Here is a 15449-nt window from a genome sequence, read left to right as displayed (position 1 = left end):
GAAGTGTGGAAACCTAGTGCAGTAAAAACCCACAGGATTATATGAGGAAGACCCTAGCAAGGACTCTTAGTAATGGAAGAGGTAGAGCTGGCCATCTTCTATAACCAGCCAAGGCTTCCAGTGGTGGGACTGGGAAACCAACCCAGGCATAAATTGTTCAACCTATAATCTTTCCTACCTGCAAGATATACTGGGGTAATGGGTAACAGAACTTGTGTGAGTCCAACCAATGACTGGTCTAATTTGAGGCCCATTTAATGAGAAGCCTATGCCAGACAATTCCTACGTGGCCAGGAACCAAAGGCTGGACAGTCCAGAGACCTATGATAGAAAAAACTCAATAAACTAACTTCTCAGGTTCCTCCTTGTATTCTAGTTTCTCTGGTGGTGTGAATTATAGGCTGGTGATCCTTTGATCTGTCTAACATCTTTATATGAGCGAGTACATACTATGTTCCTCTTTTTTGATTGAGTTAACTCACTCAGGATGGTTTCTTCAAGTTCCATCCATTTGCCTGCAAACTTCAAGATTCCATTGGTTTTTTGTTTGTTTTGTTTTGTTTTCCTGCTGAGTAGTATTCCATTGTGTAAATGTGCCACATCTTCTTCATCTATTCTTCAGTTGAGGGGCATCTAGGTTGCTTCCAGGTTCTTGCTATTACAAATAATACTGCTATGAACATAATTGAACAGATGTCTTTGTTGCGTGGATATGGATCATTTGGGTATATGCCTAAGAGGGGGATTGTCATATGCATGAAAGGAATTTGGGAGCACATTCCCCTTAGCCTAGAGGCAGGAGGGAGGGCCTAGACCCTACTCCAAATGATATGATAGATTTTGATGATCCCTCCTAGAAGGCATCATCTTCCCTGTGGAGTGTGGGGGTGAATGGGATTGGAGGGGGTCAGGAGGCATGGGAGAGAGGGAGGGAGGAAGAGGGAACTGGGATCAAAATGTAAAATAAGAAAAAATAATAAATATATATAAAAATAATTTCATATGATATTCTTCTATACTCGTAGCTGGATTCCTAGGCCAATCATCATCAGAGAGGATTCCTGCAGCAACTGATGGGAGCAGATGCAGAGATCAACAGTTAAACATCAGGAAGAAAGAAAGAAAGAAAGCAAGAAAGAAAAAAGAAAGCAAGAAAGAAAAAAGAAAGCAAGAAAGAAAAAAAAAAGAAAGCAAGAAAGAAAGAAAGAGAGAGAGCCCAGATTGAAGATCTGCAGTGGGTCCCTCCCCTTGGAGCTTGGTAAATCCTACAGAAGTGGGAAAGGAGCAATAATCTTCTTGAATTGATAATCTGTGTTCAGTTGAAATCCCTTGGAGCCCTGCATTTTTCTGAAAGTAAATGGAGGAGTAGATCTTGGGGAGGGAGAAGGGCAAGTGACAGAGACTGGCAGGAGTGAAGGAAGGAGGGCACTTCAGTCAGGGTGTGTTGTATCAGAGAAGAGTAAATTTTAAAAAGAAAAGAAAAAAGGGAGGGAAAGGGTAGGAGGGAGAAAAAAGAAAGCCTCAGCATGTCAGAAAGCATAATTCACTATGACCCTATTGTGACCCATTTTTGAGGTGATTTTTATTTGTCTACTCCATTTGGAAAAGATATAGCAAAAAAAACCAAAACAATAAAAACAACTTAAGGTTACATATAAATATTTAAGGACAGATTCTGAACATGGCCTAGTCAATGGTTCTAACTTGGGATTTCTCATAAGTTTATGATCTAAATGTTGCATCCCTAGGCTTGGCTTGGGTAGGAAGATGTTGCAATTGAGTGGGAGAGAAATATGGCTGAGCTAATTAATGCAAAACATCAAAATGAAAGAACTAATTCTTAATCACTGTTGTAGTGGGATATACAAGAGCTTAAACCCAGAGGAAGCACTGATTCTTCTGTTGCATTATCTTCCACAGAATGAGATATGCTTGTCAACCATCAGTTACAACTATGCAGACATGGGCTTTCTGGTTGCTAAGGGATAAAGAAGAGGAGAGCTGAGGATGGAAAAATACTGAGTGTTGAGAAAGTGAGGAAAGAACTTACTTTTGCCTCTAATAAGGAGGTCTCAGCAAAGTCCCCCAGATTCCCAAGAGGACCTCAAATAAACAGTCCTGGTGATGGACAGGATACAGATGTGTAGAAAGCATTGCTAACCATATGGCCCAAGTCCCTACTGCCATCTCCTCCTGAAGCTGTAGTGTGCCAGCTCTGGCTCAGGCTTGGTGTGAGTATACTTGTATACTGTATACTTGTTTATGGTCAGGCCTGATCATTCACCCAGCTTTTTAAAGGAACATCTGTTTCTTAGCTAGCTTGTCCACATAGCTATTGACAAGAAGCCTGGATTTCTCAGTACATACTTCTTGACCCAGATCAGTTTCCTCAGAATATGCTAGTGTTTTCCCTAAGATTAGCTGACATGGGATAAAGAACAATGAGAACACACCAATGTCATGTACATCTAAATGTCATATATATTTCACCATTTCACCTCTCTCATGTTTTTGTATTTAGAAGGAAAATATTTAATCTATCCATACTCAAGAGAAGAGGATTATTTAGTGAAAGAGAAGTAGATTTTGCTTCTCTGAAGGAAATACTGATAACAATACTTAAATTGAGATTAAGAACAGCACATAAAAGTATAGGTACACAGATTAAGATACATGGTAAGGGATTAAATATAGGATAATTTTATTTGGGGAGAAGTCACTTACATTTTATTCAGAGAGAAGTCACTTACATAAGAAATAAGAAACTGATGACCTGCAAATTTCCACTCCAAGAATCCACACCCAAGCTGCTCTCTGTGACCAACTGTCACCAAGAGAGAGCAAACTGGGGTCCTGGACCCCAGACCTAGACATTCCAAGTCATGTCTGTACCTGTGACCATGTCCACTTGGGCAACAGGTGTGGGCAGGATGGATATCTCACTACAATTACCCTTTCAGTCTAAAGAAAAGATTTAGGCTTGATACAAAACTATATACAAAAACAGCAAATATCAAGTATGCTCTGGGAGAAGGAAATGAGAGATCATACACACTTAAGACCTACAGCTGATGAAGCAACAAGAGCAAATGACAAGAACTACATATCCAGTCCTAGAGTAAAGGCATAACAGAGATTGCTATAGAGTTGTCCTAAGCTGGAAAGTTTAAGTCTTGTGTCTAAGATTTCTATCTAGAAAGAGAGAACAATAGTTAAGACAGTCTAATCTTCAACCTCATGAAGGCCTGAGGAGAATAACAATACTAGGGTAGGCAGGAAGTGCAGGCGAGCCACTTCCAAAAGATGCAGCAAAGACAGAAACTGCAGGCTACCTGGACAGCCACCCAAAGTCTCACAGGAGCATAGGAGCAATCAGCTTTGGCTAAGGCCTATAGTATCTGACTGACCAGCACAGAAGCAGGGAGGTATAAAGGCTGTCTTACCCTGAGTTGGCAAGATTTAACAGTCTTCTGTGTTTGTCTCCTGCAAGCACAGAAACAGGGAAGTATAAAGGCTGTCTTACCCTGAGTTGGCAAGGTTTAACAGTCTTCTGTGTTTGTTTCCTGCAAGCACAGTAGGACAACATGTCCAAAATTAGCAGTTGAGGTGGGGGCAATTCTTTGTCCAAGAGGCCATTAGCTGAGGAGAGAATGGAATACAGAAGGAGTGACATCAGTGCCCAACATATTCTTGGGAACAGGTTAGTGCTATCAGGAGCAAATGTGTCTCATATCAATGGAATATTAACATTAAAACATTTGAATGACATATTCTGCAGATCTATGAATATCAAAATCTGCATCTGACTAATCTCAAATGTATACAAAATGTGGGTGAAAATATCTGTATTTTTCAGGAACCTAGTTGTACAATGGCTTAAGCTTGGAAAAATAATTTAGCAAAGACAAAGACTTAAAAAAATCTAACTATATACATACATATGTAATATATATATATATATATATATGCATACATACATACATACATATATATTTCTCACTAACAGAGATAGAATTGAAATGTCTTGACTAGAGGTAGAACTGTGAAGTGCAATATGATAAAATATCCTAAATATCAATATACAAAATGTATATACATCAAGATAGTCTTATATTTGTGTGCAAAACATGGTAAACAGAATAAAGACTCTAAACAGTCAATATACAAGAATCTAACAATTTAAGTTATCAAAGATCTAGCGATTTAATTTATCTATAGCTAACAGTTGCTGAAGTTAGTTCACTAGAAGTTATGTAAATCTACTTATATTCCATCCTAACCATACCTTTCCCATCTGTACTCTAAACTTATCTAAAAGAAATACCCAAGTTTCAACATCACCTTTCATACCTAACCCTAAACAACGAAGAACCAATCCTATGCAGGTGTATATTATCCTTTAATGCCAACAGTAGGGAAAGGGGGTGTTGTTTTCTTAGGATTACTAACAGTTGAAATGGGACAATGATGATTCCAATGATTCCATGGAATTCTGTAGGAAAAATGTAGATTAAAAAAAGTCTTGAGAGGACTAGCTATAATATTTGTAACTAGCTAATCTTTGTGTGTCAGGAGATGCTTGACTGAAGTTCTTATTTGAAGCTCTGGATTTTTTTTTTTTTTTTTTGAGATTTTTATTTTTGTTTTTGTATTCCTGGAAAGACAAGAACAAAACACTCTTCCTACTTTTGTAGGATATACCTTGGTAGATTACCTATCATTTCTCCTCATCAAAAGGTTTATCCTGTTTAAATTGATCAACTTTTTCCCTCTCCATTCACTGCACCCTGCCCTGCTCCCAATATGTCCAAGGAGATCTTGTCCCTTCCCCCTTCTGTGGGGGACTTATATGTCTTTCTTAGAGTCTTCCTTATATCCTAATTTCTCTAGTAGTGTGAAATGTAGGCTGGTGATCCATTGCTCTATATATAAAAATCTATATATGAGTGAGTACATACCATGTCCATCTTTTTGAGACTGGGTTACCTCACTCAGAATGGTTTCTTTTAGTTCCATCCATTTGCCTTCAAATTTCAAGATTCCATTGTTTTTTATCCATTGAGTAGTACCCCATTGTGCAAATGTACCAGTTATGGGACATCTAGTTGTTTCCAGGTCTTAGCTATTACAAATAATGCTGTTATGAACATAGCTGAACAGATATCTTTGTTGCATGGATATGCATTTTTTGTGAATATGCCTACGAGTGGAATTGCCTGATTCTGTGATAGACTGATTCCCGTATTTCTGAGGAACTGCCATACTGATCTCCAAAATGCCTGTACAAGTTTGCACTTCCACCAGCAATGGAGGAGTATTCCCCTCTCTCCACATCCTCTCCAACATAAACTGTCATTGGTGTTTCTAATTTTAGCCATTCTGACAGGAGAAAGATGCTATCTTAATGTTGCCTTGATTTGAATCTCTACGATGGCTAAGGATGTTGAGCACTTTCTTAAGTGTCTTTCAGCCACTTTGGATTGCTCTATTGAGACTTCTCTGTTCAGTTCTGTACACCACTTTTTAATTGAATTATTTGGTGTTTTGGTGACTAATTTCTTGAGTTCTTTGTATATTTTGGAAATCAGCCCTCTGTCAGATGTAGGATGAGTGAAGAACTTTTCCCAGTCTGTGGGCTGCCATTTGGTCTTGTCAACTGTGTCCTTTGCTCATGGATACCAGACTGATAGCTCTGAAACCAGCATAGGACCAGACCAGACCCCCTGAACATGGGTCTCAGTTAGAAGGCCTGTGCAATCTATGACACCTCTGAGAGTGGAACCAGGATGTATCTGGTGCATAAAAGGACTTCAGGAGCACATTCCTCATGGAGTGATACTCCCTTAACCTATAGGCATAAGGGAGGGTCTAGGCCCTACCCCAAATGGCTTGACAGATTTTGATGATTCCTCCTGAAGGACTCACACTCCCTTGGGAGTGGATAGGGAATGGGATGGGGAGAGAGAAGGGAGGGCATGAGAGGAAGAGGGAACTGGGAACAATATGTAAAGTAAGAAACACACACACTCAACAAAAGATAAAAATGATATCTTCTGAAAAACCAATCTAAGAAAATATACTAACATTTCTTCTTTTATAACTAGAATTTTTGGGTGTCATGACAAAATGTTGTATATGACAGGAATGCTTCTTACAGGAATGCTAGCAATTGAGTAAACTAAAATTATTTTATTTATAACTGAAGGCAAGGAGGCAACAATCTTTGAGGGTTTCATGTTTTGTTTTATTTAATGTTAAGAAATTTTGGGGAACTCTCACTTCCTCTCAATTTACAATTCCTGGTGCAATGAATTTACTGGAACAAAAATGCAGTTTGTAAATCCTGCTTGGGAAATAAAGGCAAGTTTAAGTAGATGGTGCCATTACTTTTTACAGGGAACTTCCTGCCTCACATTATGCAATGTGTTTTCACTAAAGTACCCCTTCCTGCATCATGATAGCAACTAATCCAAATAAGAATGCATCAGGTCCCCAGCAGAGGAGGGAAAATTACTGGCATGTGGACATCTTAGCATGAGACTTCTAATACACATCTTTTCCTTTAACACTGTTAATCACTATTCCTCAAATAATTCCTCTGTCTGCATATAAAGTGGAAGGTTGAAAGGGAAACAATTCTAAGTACAACACCAAGGCAGGCTGCCCTCATCATCTCTCTGCTGTCCAACTATGAGTTTTATCAACAAAGCACTATGCTCATCAGGTCCAACTTTGTCTCTGGTGCCTGGCTTGTTGCCTCAAAATTATCACAAGCAGTTGTGGAATGAATTAGGACGTGCTATCCTTTCCCTTTTCATTTTCTTTTTCTTTTCTTCTTGTTCATTGACAAAGGGTTTCACTCTGTAACCCTAGCTGATTCACACATATAGCAATCCTCTTGCCTCAGCCTCCCAAGTGCTAGGATTATAGGTGTGGACCACTACTCCTGGCTAGGGATGCTATTCTTTAGAATTAACTACTGATTTTTCCACCCAAAGAGAAAGAGTCATTGCTATGACTTTCTCTTTGTGGGTGAGAGAACTTTCCAAAGGCTGAATGTATAATTCCCATACAAAGGTTTGAAAATATTTATATTATATTTATATTATAACTACTGTGGAATCTATAATTTCTTCAACTTTTGGAGCAGTCTTGATAATTATTGTAATTATTGACTGCATAGTGTTTCCAAATGCAAAATTCTACAAATATATTTAAAATTTTAGTGCACAAAAACATTTCATATGTCCAGGTGCTGGATGAGTGCTAGGAAACCTGAGATACTAGATGGATCTACACTCAGCCCTCTATGAACTTATATTCTAGTAACAACTTTTAATTTAAACAACCTATTATGTAATGTGCCTACTTAGTCATACTGTGATGACAAGCAATAGAGGAGAGCTGAGCAGGTCTAAGAGTATACCAAGGGAGAAGTTCATTGGTCTCAAGGGTCAGCTAGATAAGAGGAATAGAATCCATGATTTGGTAAGCAGGTGGTCAGAATGGACAGGAGACAGAAAATGGAAAAGAAGCAAAGAAGTCCATCTACAGAAATGTATTCCCATTTTCTTCTACATCATTCTAAGTCAGCTTAGAGAAGATGGCCCTCATGTCTGAAGGTAACTGCCCAGCATTGTATTATACCCAGAAGAATATACTGAGAGTAGACAGGGAAATGTCTGTGGTATATCTTGAGATTAGGCTGACCCCATTTAATCATTATTGCACTGGCCCTGTTATTGTTTCCCATACCCTTAAGAGGATTCCAAATTTGGAAAAGGAAATGAAAATAGCACCTTATTTGGTACAAGGATATTTTTCCCTGAAAGAGGTTTACTTAATCTGTAGGTATCTTTCTTAAAATAAGATGAATAAATAGAAACTCATATTAAAAACAAGCTTATAAATATATTGAAAATCTACAGATATCTTAAAATATCCCTGGTTATATCTAGTGTTATTTCTCAGTCATTTTTATTAGACTGTAGTACACAAAATCACCACATGACCATCTCCTCAGTAGCTTGTGTATCTGAAGTGTTTCTCGTACCCAATGTTCTACCATGCTAGATTCTTTATGTAACATTTTAATTCTCATAATGACATTAAGTATTAGGGAGTTTTAATCTGTTTTATGGGTGGTGTACTTAAGACTAACTGATGCTTAGTAACTTGTTCAATTCCAGAACTGGTTAAATGACCAACAAGCATTTCAAACCAACATGTCTAAGATACTAATTTTGCATGTATAAGTCAAGAGTGTGCATCCTTGTCATTCTGACCTGACATATTTCACTGAAACTTTGAATGGGAAAAACAATGCCACAAAGCACTCGTAAACTATGGGCAGCTATTGTACACATATCTAACATGCTGATGTTCAATTCTATGTAAGGAAACAGTAAATACAATCTGGAGCTTATGCAAATGAAGCCTGGCATAGCTGTGGCTAATAACAATGATGTGATCTGTGTTATACAGGCTGGACCTGGAATTCTCAATTTTTCATATGGAAAAAAGGCCAAGGAATGAGAGGCTTTAGCTCAACAGCATTTTCTCAAGTGTGTAAGGACCACATCTAGAGGTCGATTGGCTTCTGTTAGATGCTTTAGATCTGTATGCTGCTGGAAACATAGCTGTCATCACCTTTGTTATCAATGTTCTAAATACAGCCACAGTAGCAATGCAACCTATAAAGCTTACTGAGGAAAGAATATTCTCATTTAGAACCTTGTGGTTTACTCTCCATCCTCACTATGTCAGCAGAAGGAAAGGTTAACACTTTGGGAAAGTTTTGTTGAAGAAAAAACTAAAGCATTAGGAGCCTTTCTCTTTAAAACATTATTTGTGGCCCAAGGATGTAGCTGCTGTAAGGCCTCTGGAACTGATCCCACACATGCAAAAAATACTTTCAAAGAAAATATTTTTATACAGAAATATTGAAATTCAAAAACTTGTCATAAATCAAATGACAGTTTCCCTCACTGCGCCAACAAATCATGTTTCAAGTTAACAATTTATAAATAACCCTGTAGTCATTTTTTTATGTCACAGACCAAACAGGGAAACTAATTGCTCATAGTGAAAGGTACAAAAACCATGAGCTTATTTACAACAGAAAAAGGAGACTGAAGTCATATAATACTTGTAACAGAAGTGGTAGCCTATGCTCACAGGGTGGGAGTTCAAAGAGAAAAGAGGAAACTATGTGAGTCCTCAAAGCAAAGGGCTAGCAGGCCTGATTAGTAAGCTAGAATTACAGATACTTGGAGAAATATTCATAGGCTAGGTAGGAAGTAAATGGCATCTTAACTTCTACCTCTTTTATTGTCAGATATTTTGTCTGACTGTCTTGTAATCAGAAGCTATCTCTCCCCATGCTACAGAAGAGAGCAGAGGGATAGAGTTAAGGGAGACAGACTAAGACAGACATGTCTATGAAACAAGAATCACCCTTGATGAACAGTGTTGTAGCATAATAAGAAATTAAGGCAGATAATTCAGAAGGATGTGTTTGGGCAGATTCTGGCAGGAGTAAATCAGAATGGCTTTAGAAGAAGCAATCAGATGATTATATCATTCACTAAGCATTTTATTGATTAAGACTTCAAAATGTAAGTTTAGAATCCAGTAAAATATGAAAAAAGGGTAAATGCACAGTAAAAAGTAAGCAATAAAGTGTATGCCAGAAATATGCTTTTATGCATAACAGGTAGCAAAGTATTCGTGAGTATTAATGCTGCTGTTCTGTTTTAATCACAAACTCCTTTGATGCTTCCTTTAGTATCAACATCCAGCTTAGTGATCATGAAGAGACATTATATACAAATTGCATGTATCTATGACTTGAATTAATAAGGTAGTGAGCAGAAGAGGAGGAAGGAACAACAAAACTAATGGTTTTGCATGTATCTCCACTGCCAAGAGTATACTGCATCACTTACTGTGAGACATCCCCACACAGGTCAATGACTTTCCTATTTTTGGTATATCGTTCATATTTCCTATGACTTGGTTCTATGTCTATACAAATGGATTTGAGTAATTGCTAAAATATACTCATTTTGATGACTACATTTTATTCAAATACAATGGTAATATATGTTACTTTATAACTTCACTTTTGATTTGGCAATGTAGTTTTAATTCCCTGCATGTTTTTTCTCTTGTACATGTGTTCAATTTAAAACATATACTGAGTTAAAATTAAATTTATTTTTTATTTATAGCTCATTGATGAGAAATGCCAATTCACAGTGGTTCAGAGACTCTCCCAATGAAATGCAAGGGGGTGCTGCTTATACAAAGCACAGAAAGAAAAGATGATTACCACCACACAGTTGTCTTGTTGTTTCTATCTATTGGGAGTTCCATACTTACACAAGTTTGTTGATTGGTTGAGCTTAAGTTCTATTTGTCTTTAATTACAGGTACTTACAAGAAAAAATTTCAAATTAAGTTTTGTTTATATTCATAAATCAAGAGGTTGTCACCTGTAGGACTTAATTGGCTTTCCTGTTCACAGATTCTACAAGTGTGGTCTATATAAATACACATGTATATATAACAACAATTAAAGAAAATGAGGATGTGAATTAAATAGAAATCAAAGACAATATGGGAGAGTACAGAGAGTATAGAAAAGTGGGAAATTATGTGATTATATTAAAATCTCAAAAAGTATAAAACTATTTTTATGACCCCAACTAAGAATCTAAGCAATAGTGGAAAGGCTACATTAAATCCCCTTTCCCTATAATGAGATTGATGATTATCTTATACACAATCCTAGAGCCTTCATCCAGTAGCTGATGGAAGCAGAAACAGATACCCACAGCTAAGCAGCTAAGCACTGAGCCGAATTCCTGGAATCCAGTTGTAGAGAGGAAGGAGTGTTGACCAAGGTCAAGACCAGTCTGAGGAAACCCACAGAGACAGCTGACCTCAACAAGGGGAAGCTCATGGACCCCAGTCTGATTGCTGGCAAACCAGCATAGGTCCAAACCAGGTCCCCTGAATGTGGGTGTCAGTTAGAAGGATTGGGCACTCTTTGGGACCTCTGGTAATGAATCAGTATTCATCCCTAGTGTACAAATGGACTTTGGGAGCCCATTTCACATAGAGGGATACTCTCTTAGCCTAGACACACAGGATGTGACAGATTTTGATGATCTCCCATGGAAGGCCTCACCCTCCCTGTGGAGCAGAAAGGAGATGGAATGGGAGGGGTGTCAGTGGGGTCATGGATTGATGGCAGGGAGAGGGAACTGGATTTGATATATAAGACAAGACTGTTTCTAATTTAAATTTTAAAATGAGTGAAAATATTTTTAAATTGCACCATTATCATATCTACTATTGAAGACATACATGATTTCATGTTATTCCAAATAGAAAAATAACAAGAGTACGAAATAAAGTTTAGCACACATTTCAATCAATTCCTTATAGAAAATTCAAAGCCACACACCACAGAAAGGTAGGAAGAATAGGGTAGGTTTTAGATACAAGCAACATGGGATAATCTTGTCCATTTCTACTAGACAAACAAATTCCAACTAAAACTTAACAACTGAGTATTTTTAATTCCCCAAAGTGGAAATCCACAGTTATCTATGTTTTCCACCCTTAAATCATCATGGGCTTTTTTTTTGTTGAAATTTGTTCAAAGAGATTTATGTACAATGGAATTTAAACCATGAAAGCAAGGTGAATTGTTAAACTTAAGAAGAAACCAAACTTTGAAGTTCTTGATATGCTAAAACTTATAGCTTCATTCATTTTCCTCTCCCAACCATGTAAAAGTAGCATCACAACAAATGCCCAAAAGCTGTCATTTATGTGACAACCTTACATAAATGATATTGGTTCAATAAAGGACAATTAGCCTGAAGTTTAAATCTAACAATTTTAGAGAAAGGAAGCTTTTCATTTACCTTTAAAGGTAAACACAAAGATGCACAGAGAATATAAGGGAGACAAACAGAGAAATATAGGAGCAATAGAACTGTTCGTTATTTGGTTGCTGATCCCAGATTGTCACAGTTGTTGACAGTGGAAGGCTAACTAAATCCTAATCAAGGCAGGCTGTAATTTTTCATTTTGATAACCAAGTGCAAGTTCCCAAGTTTATGAAGTTCTGTTCTGATGAAGAAGTGACTTTGTGGGGAATAGGTGTATGGATGATATGCTCAGGGAATTATTTTTGATCAAGAGTTGAGTTTTGCTTATAAGCTGTGTCTATACCACTTATTAGCAGAGAGTGTTAAAACATAATCCTCACCTACACCATCTTCTAGGCAGTTATTTCCTGCAGACTAGAGGTGAGAGATGACTAAATTTTTTGGTTTTATTTGGTTTGGTTTTTTGTTTTATGAGACAGGTTTTCTCTGTGGATTTGGAAGCTGTCATGGAAGTAGGCTGGTCTTGAACTCACAGAGATTGGCCTGCCTCTGCCTCCTAGATGCAGGGATTAAAAGAGTGCACCACCACCACCACACAGACGAGAGATGACTAATTTTTCTTTCCACACACTACATGAGCTTTAGCCACTAAAGGACAAGCACAGAGGTCTAAATGAGGAACTCAGCCTTAATTACAGTCATGTTTTTATATAAGATCTGAATGAAAAGCATTTCAAGAATGCTTTCTCCCACATTACTTTCAATTTGTATCCCAATTGAAGACTTATAAACCCCAAACACTCCTCTCTAATGTGATTTTTTAGTGTAAACAATGAAAATAAAGGGAAAAATAATTTCTGCTTTGTCGTATTTTGGTTCAGTTATGTGTGTCATTAAGAAAAAGGAGAACATTTTTATTCTCAAGTAAATGATAAGGATGGATAAGGTCATCCAGTCACCCAGTGCATCTCTTCATGAGATTAGTGAGGAGGTTTCCTCATGGAAGTAAGAATTCTGGATTTAAAGGATGTAGCACACAGTACTACTTTATTATTAAGCAGGGGAAAAAAGTTCTCAACAATTTTCAGTGAGAATTTAGTGTTGTAAGTTGTTCCAGAGTTACCAATATCCCTGTATCATATAATAATGGTACCAGATCACCTTGTCATCTCTGTTCTAGAATTAAAGAAAGTGAAGAGAATATGCATTCCAGTATCTGACTGCCTCTTTCTTTTAGACCCTATCAAATGAGTTGTTGAATGCTCTTTGACAGAGGCAGGGTTTTGAAAACATAACACAAGTAATGTCCAAGTTATTTACTATTTCCAATTATAATCAAAATATATTGACTAATGTAGGAAAAGTGGCCTCTTCTGTTCCCCAATAGTTAACTGACTATATAAACATTACTTTTTTGACATTTTAATTAGGGAAGCTATAAAATATTAGAGTCTTATGCAAGACAGTTTTGCCCAATGCCAGCTGAGAAAACATATTAAATAAGGTGTGATCTTACCATAAAAAGACAATAACATTAAAATGATTATTCTAATCTGCATGCTGGCACCATAGGGAACCATAGGGAAGGAATGAAATACTACTCTGTGTCCCTCAGAAAATAGATATTGTCAGAGCTTAGAAAAGCTGGAGAACAAAGACTGCTCATACATAGAAAGTTAAGCCATTCTTGTGGCTGTAAGGACAAGCATTTGTTAGTGACACTAATTAATAGTGAACATCTTCATCATATGTACTGGTCCATTTGAAACTGTATTGGTCAACTCCTAGACTTCATCACCTTCTCTGTTGTCATATATTGATTTCTATAACAAATAGATAGAGAACTGCCACTCAACAATTGTGTAATGGCTACTCAAATAAAATAATACTTGGAAGTTAGATGAAATGAACAATACATTATTATACTCTTTCCTATGTCGATATATATACAGAAGCACCTTTAACAAAATTCTTCATTCTTTCAAAATAAAAGTCATGTAGACACTGTTATGGAGGTAACAATCTTACTAGATTTGAGGTACACTATACAGGACAGAATTCATATCCCATATAAGGGAGTTAGACCTCCCACTGTAAACACAGTCAAAAGTCCATGGGTTGAATGCCCTAAGAGAAAAAGAAATACTGCTGTTTACCTGAAAGATAATGATTCCAGGCTGGCTCCTAATGTTTGTCTTTATATCCATAGACAAAGACTACTCTTAGCTTTAGTCAGAGAATCTCTTTTTTGCATTGAATAGCTGTGAATGAAGAGATGTATGATTACTCAGGTACTAAAAAATTGACTATTGGGTACTCAGCCATAAGAGGTAATGTATTCAACTCCTGTCAAGTTCAAGTGTATCTCAGAAGAGGAGGCATAAAGAAAGTGAAACCCAAACATTAAGGAAAAGGACTGTAAAATGTTGCATTCTGGGCATGGCACTGCCAATGTAGTCATGACTTCATAACATCTATAGCCTTCTGCAATGGCCTACACAAGACTGGGAATAACAACAGTCAATCATGAATCAGGGAAAACTTGTGGGACACTGTCACTTCTTGAGAACTACTGGCTATTGATGGCTTTTTTGGGGAGTTGGGGGAATTCAGTTGTGAATTACTACAGAGGCTACCAGCCTCCAGCAGATAGTTTCAAACCCATTTTCACCCAAAAGTTAAATTCAGTGGGTTTCAAAACAATGACACATATGAATGTTAAAAATGGACATGTTGAAAAGAACAGTCACAGAAGTGAGAAGAAAACTGGGATACAGCAAGAATACAAAACCAGACTACAGAAACCCACAGAGACCGCTGACCTGAACAAGGAGGAGCTAATGGGTCCCCAGACTGATAGCTGGGAAAACAGCATTGTACCCGAATGTGAACCCCTGAACATGAGTCTCAGTTAGAAGGCCTTGGCAGTATAAGGGACCTCTGACAGTGGAACAAGGATGTATCCCTGGTTCACAAAAGGACTTTGGGAGCACATTCCCCATGGAGGAATATACCCTTAACCTAGGAGCAGGAGGGAGGGCCTAGTCCCTACTCCAAATGACTTGACAGAGTTAGATGACCCCTCCATGAAGACACCACCCTACAGGTGGAATGGGGGGGTGTTGGGATGGGAGGGTGGTCGGGGGGATGGGAGGGAGGGAGAGAGGAAAGGAGGGAGGGAGAAGGAACTGGAATCGATATGTAAAATAAGAAAAAAATAAATAAAAGAATAAAGTCTGCACACATGCTATTGTCAAGGAGTAAACTCAATAAATGTTAAAATCATTCTCATCTTCCAATTTGTTTTAGTTGTGAACACAATATAGCAAAAGAGCTAATATTATCTTACATACCAAAAATAATTAAATGTCCTAAAGCAGGGAGTTTATCTTGTGTTATTGAAGCCTTGGATACCAGTACTAGTGTAGCAGTGAAATAAAATGCACAGAGAAGATAGTGTGATGATTAAGGCATGCATTAGAGTGATGTGGTCATAGACCAATATATAATGGATATTTTCTAGAAACTAGAATAGACAAGATT

At 37.5% G+C, this 15449-nt stretch overlaps 1 pseudogene; it reads left to right on the top strand.

The window, feature by feature from the left end:
• LOC127220770 (dihydrolipoyllysine-residue acetyltransferase component of pyruvate dehydrogenase complex, mitochondrial-like) overlaps positions 1–15449 on the top strand; it is a 118502-nt pseudogene that overhangs the window by 9003 nt on the left and 94050 nt on the right.

The sequence above is a fragment of the Phodopus roborovskii genome, unplaced genomic scaffold, assembly GCF_943737965.1.
Source record: "Phodopus roborovskii unplaced genomic scaffold, PHOROB, whole genome shotgun sequence".
NCBI lineage: Eukaryota > Metazoa > Chordata > Mammalia > Rodentia > Cricetidae > Phodopus > Phodopus roborovskii.
This window is presented reverse-complemented; position numbering and strand designations above follow the sequence as displayed.